The sequence below is a fragment of the Strongylocentrotus purpuratus genome, unplaced genomic scaffold, assembly GCF_000002235.5.
Source record: "Strongylocentrotus purpuratus isolate Spur 01 unplaced genomic scaffold, Spur_5.0 spur5_scaffold_16, whole genome shotgun sequence".
NCBI lineage: Eukaryota > Metazoa > Echinodermata > Echinoidea > Camarodonta > Strongylocentrotidae > Strongylocentrotus > Strongylocentrotus purpuratus.
Genome location: NW_022145601.1, coordinates 21,779,470 through 21,788,553, shown reverse-complemented (window position 1 = coordinate 21,788,553; position 9,084 = coordinate 21,779,470).

Sequence of the window (9,084 nt, the reverse complement as noted above, 5' to 3'; positions counted from 1 at the left end):
TAAACGGTTGAAGTAACCCGATACCATGTTATAGGTTCTGTTCCGTTGAAATGCGGTCAAGCATAGGCGCGGCTTCAGACGAATATAGTTACATTTTTTTTAATCATACTTCTTACGCTATTCCCCTACACGTGCCTTGCTTAAAAGCATTTGTAATCAAGAATTGTTTGTTATTGAAGGGCTTGATTTGCTTTTTATACAACTTCCATACATAATAATAATAATAACAAGATATTTCTATACCGGAAATTGCGTAATACCTCTAAGCACGTCATATGATTTTCATTATCACTCGTAAAATTAGAGCACTTGTGATTAAAAAAAGATTTCTTGATTTTTAAATCTTTTTCGGCATGCAGAGAGAAATCAGCAAGTTGAATTTTTTAAATAATAACTTGTTCCCTTTTTTCAATTTTCCTTCCTTTTCTCCTATACTTTCTGTTTTTATTTTGTGTATGAATACTATACATTGTATCATTTTTGATGATCTGTATGATTAAGAACTGCATCAATAGCAGCTGTTTATAAAGTGACGCAATGCTCTACCTTTTTTGAGGGGGGTCGAGGCAGCAGTCCCACCCCCATCACCAGTACGCCAGTGACGGTATGCTTTCCTCATTAAACGGAACAGGGTTTAAAGTTATTTGATGTTTTGCCGCGTATACAACTCCCGTGTACACAACTCCCGGCTAATTGTTACACAATATATTTCACTTAAAAGGGCCAGTTGAAATGTGTCTATAAATATCAAACGGAAACAGGATAACACCCGAGTTCCTTCCGAGTTGTTCTGATTTGTGGTTATTCCCAAAACTGTAATTAATTTAAAGGGAATGCATCCCTTTCACAAAGCTTAAAACAAAAATGAAACTCAATAACATGAAATGTGACCTGCATTAGCTTTATACTATAATAATATGAAAAGGCACCGTGGTATAATAATGGAGGAGGGTTTTTGACTCTCGTACGGAAGGACTCAAGTTTGATCCTTTCTCGGTGCTTACATCCCCAGTGAGGTATTTAACTCGCATTTGTCTCTCTGGTATTTTTAATTTCAATTTCAATTTATTCATGTTTCCAACAAAACATTACAAATTAATTATAAGCATTTAAAACAAATGTAAGAAATACTTGTTGGAAGCAGAGGGGTCCACTAAAAAGCAGTGCTTGTACAAGTGTGAACACTAATAAAAAGCTGAAAGGATCCACATAGCAATATTAATACTCTTGTGGGTACCCTAGGTAAATAACACAAAATCAAAAACATATACCAAATCCTTCTCATTGGTTCCGTTAAAGTGTTTGGAGAAAAAACCCGACAACCGTTGATGCTGATTATGGGATGCCATGTGTAAAACATATTATTCTAGTTTTAGATCACGGATTCTTGAACAGAACCAATCTGACCAATCGTTTTCGTGAATAAATAAGCTCCACCAACTATTCCAAACAGTATAGTAGACCAGCGAAGAGGTGTATTTTTCACTTTGGACGGCATTTGGGGGTATTGCATGGCATCCATGCTACAACTCTTGCAAATAATATAAAAATGTGAAAGAAAGTTAAAAACAAATAATGATTTTTATTTTTTTGATCAGATAATATCACCTGATAAAAAAAACGTTTCAATTTATATAATGAGTTTAATATTCATTTGAATGTTAGATATTACGCATCTATGTATGACACAATGTGATTTACTCACAATATGGGAATATAAAAACTATCTCTTTTTTTAAGGTTTTCTATACACCATACATCTTTACTTGATCAAAGATATAATATATATCCACTTCATTTACATTAATTTCACCCTGATCAGCAGTAAAAGTGTGAAATAGGTTGGAATCATCGCCGAACAGCCAAAAATTGAAATAATCATTAACAGCTGGCGAATCTTGTATATAAATCAAAAACAAAGTTGGCCCTAAAACTGATCCTTGTGGAACACCTCATTTTATCTTCTTCCTCCCAGATAACGTTAGACCACACTGAACGGTTAAATCGGTTATTAAGATAGTCCTCTAACCATTCAAGAAGTATCCCTCAAATGCCATAACTAGATAGCTTACCTAGTAATATATTATGATTAATTGTTTCAAGTGCTTTTTAAAAATCCACGCACATACCAAACATTGTAATTAATACATTATCAGAAATGATATTCAACATTGTCTGTTTACGTGGGCCAAAATATTGCTGCAGTACCAGGGTTTTCATTTGTGTATGATTGTCTGACGATTCATTTGCGAACCAACGAAGGAAGGGAGAAACAATTCAATGTCTACTTTATAGCAAAATTGTTAATTTTCATTTGCTCACTTACAGAATTAAAAAAAAATGGAAGGAAAATTTTGAGCTAGAGATAATACCCCCCCCCCCCCAAACCAGTAAAATTGCGTCCGTAAGCCTTGAGATCTTTGTCCAAATTTGTACTTTGGCCCATGGTGTTGTTAGGGTATTGGGTATTGTATTGTATGAACACAATAACATTAGTACCAGGGTTCTTGTGAAGATTTTGCACATTGCGTTTACGAACTCACACATTTGCCAGGGACACAAAACTTCACAAGAACCCAGACACTAGTGTTATTGTGTTCATACAATACAATACCCAATACCATAACAACACCATGGGCCAAAGTACAATTTTTTTTTTTTTTTTTTTTTGGGGGGGGGGGGGGGAGGATATGAAATGAGATATTTTATTAGAATGGCCGTGACAAATCTTTACCAATCCTACAAGCCTCTGACTACTGTTGTACATCTCACCATCGGTGATGAAATTAGTGATTGCCATCTAGTGATTTAAAGTGCCGTACATTCTAATTTACTCAAGCTCCTATTATTTTTCTTGATTACTGAATTAAAACGGCACATGCTTATACAGACTGAACTCTCAAGAGCCCCCCCCCCCCCCAGCTCCCCAAAACCCTTTAAAATATTCTTCTATAACCGCGCATGGGTAGAACTTTCATGAAAATAACTTTCGAAAAGTTGAGGAAATATGGATCACAGTATGACAGTACAATTATAATTGGATGAGGCTCTGCTTCATTATCACAGTGGGATTACATGGCTGGAGATGATAGCCCGTTAAATAAAAATAAAAATCGTAGAGACAGAATTAAAGTTTGTTTAAATAACAAAAGCTTACCGTTCGGAACGGAAGAGAATGATATATATCGGTGGTGAGGATACAACTGCCGACAGCTGGTGGAGTACGTCGGTCTCGCCCTCTTCCAGTACACGGTCTGCCTCGCTCGTACCTTGTATCAGGGATGTGCCTCCTGAGGGCTCGTTCACATTCTTTCTCTTTGGTTTATCTTCAAAGCCAGTTTTGCACAATATATGCGGGCACACTAAACACCGGGTTCACACCCTACTATTTGCATTGCGAGAAGTTTAGCGTATAACGTGCAGAGAGTGTGACTCTCTCCTACGCAAGGGGCCGCCAGTTAACGCTCTAGTCCGAGGAACGGAGTGTTTCCCCCCTGAACCCGAACCTGCATCTGAGAATCGAGATCAGATCGAAAGGGATGGTCGCGCTTTAATTTGACACAACGCGGCTTCTCTCATTTTTGCATTTTGTGTTTTCTGTTTTCTACATCATTCTGTTTCGCCTGTTTTGCTTCCTAAAGTATTTCCCACTGCATGTGCATCGCAATGGAGGAGTACAACAAAATCATGATTGATTATCACTGTGTTAAAAATGTAATAAATATGCGAGTAAAACAGCTCCTTTATCAGCAACTCTGGTGTAGTGTTTAACCCGGGCGTTAACCCGACCAGCTGTAATTTCAGGCGGTCAGCTGTCTTTAACAATGTTCAGTATGTCTTCCAAAAATGTTCAGCTTGCATTTGAAAACATTCAAAAGGTTCATTTAGGAAACATAATCTGAAGACATCAAGCAAAACAATGACGATAATGATGATGATTTTACAATATCAAAAGTGATAGTAATAATAACAACTAAACAAATGATAATAAAGATAATACCAACAAATATATAATAATAAGAAGAATAACAATAATTATAATAATATTTCGTTATGGGGCTTTATGCACCCTCAAAAGGACTTTCAACAAAATCCTTTATACTTTAAACTATTAATGGTATTCTATCGCCTAATTTGATATCTTCCTTATTCTGCTTTTTCTCTCACGGGGACTGAAAAGTGATTTAATGAAGAAAAAACTTTTATTATTATCATTACTTTACTAAGGACCTTAAAGAATACATTTCCTCTGTACTGAATTTTTAAAAATGTTCATATTCATTGAAATAAAATGTCTAACACAAAAAACCACACTTTCAAAATAAGATATATCCTTCTTGAAAATGAAAGTGTTTACAGATACTTTACTGCAAACCCATGCCAGCTACGTTCAGAGATCGAGGCTGCACTACTACTCATCAGCATGATGCGGCCCGGGAACGCCCCGGGATGCGGCCTCCTGCTGCGTCCCATAATTATGCTATTATTAAAGGTACTATGTCCCATTTGCAGGCCAAAAAATGAAAACGGTATTTCGTAAATTAGTTGTGAAATAGATCGTGTGAATAAGGACAGGTTGTCTAGGTTGGGAATATTGCTGTTGTACAACTGATCCCCCCCCTTGTCGAAACCGAGAGCATGTTTGCAATTGTTTGTTCAGGGTTTGGGAAGGTTAATTATGTTTACAGCCCCCATCACACCAAACTAGTTCTCACTATGTTCTCAAAAATGTTGCCAAACTGTGTGCAAACGGAGTTGAACGTAATTATAGCAACTGTTAACGAACTGTTAGGACTTCGTGGACGGGCTCGGACTGGACTAATGTCTCTAATACGATCCTAGTTCGCTTATTAACAGCCCAATATACGTCCAACTCGTCTGTACCCGTCGACAGTGAGTTCGTATTAAGTTCAGATCGGGTAAATTTGACATTTCCAAGCAGTCCAAACCATTTTTTTTTTTACTAGTTTGGAACTTCTTCTAACTAGCTTATAACCCAACTGGTTCAAAGACAGTTCAACTCGTCTTTATCTCATTATTAGTGCGTTCGAACGCGCTCATATCGTGCTGTGCAATCCCGTTCTGGTTCAAGTGCTATAAACACCCAGCGCGTTCTTCCTAATTGCTGCTCGACCACACCACGTTTTAACACGTTCCTAGTAGGATCGAAGTACGGCAATTCCGTTCGTAGTACGTCCATCTCGTTTTAAGTACGTTGTCACTCCGTCTAATTGCAGGACGTGAAAAGGGACTCGTTCCTTATGTAAAAAGGTGCACTCATCAGAGATGAAATATGACACTTGTGAAAAAGGAAAGGAACACTTTATATCTGAAGTAAAGGGACATTTTTCAGAAATATTAAAGGGGCACTTTTGGGGTACTCGAAAACGAATTGAGTGGGGGGGGGGGGGGTGCTGTGCCCCACCTGGGAGCGAACCCTATGTGGACGTCGTTCTATATATAGTTTATATATATATATATATATATATATATATATATATATATATATTGTTTTTGTTTTTAAAAGGTATACCCAAACTGAGCACCGGGGAGGGGGTGGGGGATAAAAAAAAAAAAACCCACTCCTGTCAACATCGCCTCGTACTAATAAGTTTGGGCATATGCACTGAATGTGGGTCAGGTCATATTCATGTTGTTATATTATTAAAACAGTTAATTCTGCTTTATAATTCAGTTATTCACTCCTAAAAGCCAATGTATATAAGCTTTCAAAGACATAGTTTCAATCGACATAAAACCCACAAATTAACAGTGTACTAACATCTTGTCTCATCATCTATGATATCTCTTTTCAACTTTCCATTGCATCATTGAATGCATACTATTAGTCTAGTTCTGGACCCTATATTGATTTTTGTTATTCGCCGACTATAAACGTTAAGCCGAGTGATGGCGCGATCCTTAGTGATTGCGCGATCCCCACAAACCGCCGGTAATAGACTAGTACTTTGGCTGGGAGGCGCGGCCAATTTAATTGCTCTCCCTGAAAAATATCAGGGAAAGTCGTCAGCGTTGAGCAATTAGGGACTTTTATATTTGCACGAAGGGGTGCAATGTGGATTGCTACGATCGACGTTCTTTTAGTGCACTGCCTTGAAAGGACGTCTAACGTATCAGTCCACGCAAATCTAAAAGTCCCTATTTTACTGGACCCTATTACCGGCGGTTTGTGGGGATCGCGCGATCACGCCTACGGAGGACATACTGGCCCGAATTCACAAAGGAGGTTTGTCGACAAATGAAACCTCGGTTTGTCGACAAACCTCCTTTTGTTATTTACAAACCAGGTTTGTAAAAAACGCGTAAAAACGCGTCATATGACGTACATAAACCTCGGTTTGTCGACAAACCTCCTTTGTGAATTCGGGCCACTGTGTATGATCGATTCTCTTTGGCAATGGCAATCACTAAGGATCGCGCCACCACTCGGCTTAACGTTTATAGTCGGCGAATAACAAACATAAATAGGGATCCAGACTAGAACTAAACTAGGCCTAGCACTGGATGGGCGTTAATTGTCGGAACAATATCTTTACATTATGTCTGGAAATTATATCAGCCTAGTTTGCCAGCTCCTCCTCATGCTCTGTCTATTTAAATCTATTCACTGCACAGTCAAGCGAGAGCAAGTGTTACTTAACGTGTTCAATAAATACCTCAACAGAAATGAGCACTGGAAAAATTTCGGTCGTATCCGGAGCTTTCCTCCCCGGACCTACGGCAGCGAAGGTACTCGCTGGAGCGCTGATGGGGGAGACGTTTTCCGGGCAATTTGGAATGTGCCGAATGGGTGCGAAGAACGACATGGGATCGAGCTTCCATTGAGTGACTATGGCATAGAATTTAACAAGAATCATAGTTGGAGAACTGGTGATGTTATTAGCCTGTTCGGTGCTCAATTTATTGGTTATTACCCCTATGTGACTGAAGATGGAACATTTATAAATGGAGGAATTCCACAGGTATCCAATTAATGACCACTTTTTACATTTTAATATAAAGAAAATATATTCTAAGTTTGTGTAAGTTATTGACATTCGAGTATTGTATAATAGTGGGGGCTGTTAGGGCTAAATAGGGGTTGTTTGGTGCAGATTCTTCTAAAAGCACCAAATTTGGCCCAGAGGTAGATTATTACATACTTTTACGATTTCTGCCGGACGCCAAGAAGGGCGCCCTCTGGGTATGCCATATTGGGCAAATCCAAAATGGCCGCCATCTGAGTTAAAGGTCAAGCGTAGTTCCAAATGGAAAAGCGCTTGTATGATAATAGTTTATATATTTATGGGGTGTGGGGGTTAGAGAATCTGATTATGATGTGCTTTCATCGATTTGAGGTCTCCTTAAGGCTGCCATAATGGTCATATTGGTCAAATCCAAAATGGCCGCCATCTACTTGTTACAAGTCAAGTGTAGTTACGAAAGGAAATGGGCTAGTATGATAAAAGTTTATATATTTATGGGGTTTTCGGGGTCAGAGAATCTGATTATGATGTTCTTTCATCGACTTGAAATCTCCTCGGGTCATACTGGTAATATTTGTCAAATCCAAAATAGCCGCCATCTGAGTTACAGGTCAATTGTAGTTACGAAAGGAAATGGGCTAGTATGATAAAAGTGTATATTTATGGGGTTTCCGGGTTCAGAAAAACTGATCATTATATTCTTTCGTCGATTTGAGGTCTACTTGGGGCTGTCATGCTGGTCATATTGGTCAAATCCAAAATGGCTGCCACCTTTGAGTAAAAGGCCAAGTGAAGTTCCAAAAGGAAAAGGGCTAGTATGATAAAAAGTTTATATAGTAAGGGGGTTTCCGGGTCAGAGAATCTGATTATGATGTGCTTGTATCGATTACAGGTCTCCTTGGGGCTGTCATGCTGGCCATATTGGCCAAATAAAAATGGCCGCCATCCGATTTAAAGGTCAAGCGTAGTTCCAAAAGAAAAAGACCCGTATGATAAAACTTGATAAATTCATTGGGTTTCCGGGGTCGGATAATCTGATTATGATGTTCTTTTATCAATTTTATGTCACCATCCTGTCCTAAGGCTACAATGAAGTCCATTTCCTGGTTGAAGAAGTTTAGGGAAGATGCGCCAAATTCACACTTGAGTGGGTATAAATCTTGGCCTGCGCCCATTATGTTTCATTAACTTTCCTCTGTGAATGCATAATAAATTCGTTTTCGAGGGTTGGCAAGGAAAATAGATAAACAGTAGAAGCAAACCATGACTAAAGAAATAAACAGCTTGTTCGATTTGTTTTGAAGCATTATATTCAAAGACCCGGACAGCTTTATCTTTATTATCCATATAAATAACGTCTATATATAATCACTCTCAGATGGAAGATAATACCAATACGAAATGCATTAAGCAACGTCTAGACATAAAGGTCGAATCTCAACTTTATTTTTCTTATTCTTCTTTTACACATCTTAATTCTGTTTTTTCTACATACATTAATGCCCCCATTTAAGCATACTTTGAACCTGGTCACGCTTCGAAAAGTTCGTGGCTTAGCATTTTGCTTCTGTTGATGATCAAATAAAGAAAGCACCCTTTATAGATCAGGGAGAGTGTGAAAAAAGCACACAGTAGGAGCAGTGCAATTTAAATATCAAGGGATGGATTAGAGTTTATTTCTAAAATGAAATGAAAGGGCTATTTAATTTTCAAGAGTCCTCTCACTTCATTTAAGAAATATCATCTCTTTATATAATTAGGGCGTGTTTATGCTCAACTTGTTCTGGCCAGAATCTAGCCTATCCGATATGCGTCGGGCTTTAAAAGTATACTAATCGCGTTATGGAGACTAACATCGGCGTGGGCGTCAGCCCGAGCGCCTATCATCACTGGTACATGCGAAAAGTTTTATTTTCTTTGATGTACCTTGTTTCGTTCGTAGAAAATCTACGAACCCCCTGTAAAGCTCTTTCATGATTATTTATATAGCATGGACCAAAATAGGCCAATGAGCGATAAGGAAACTGGAGATGATATTTGATTGGTTGAATTAAAGTGATCGAGCACCAAATAAGGCTAGTCTTATGAATCATGCATG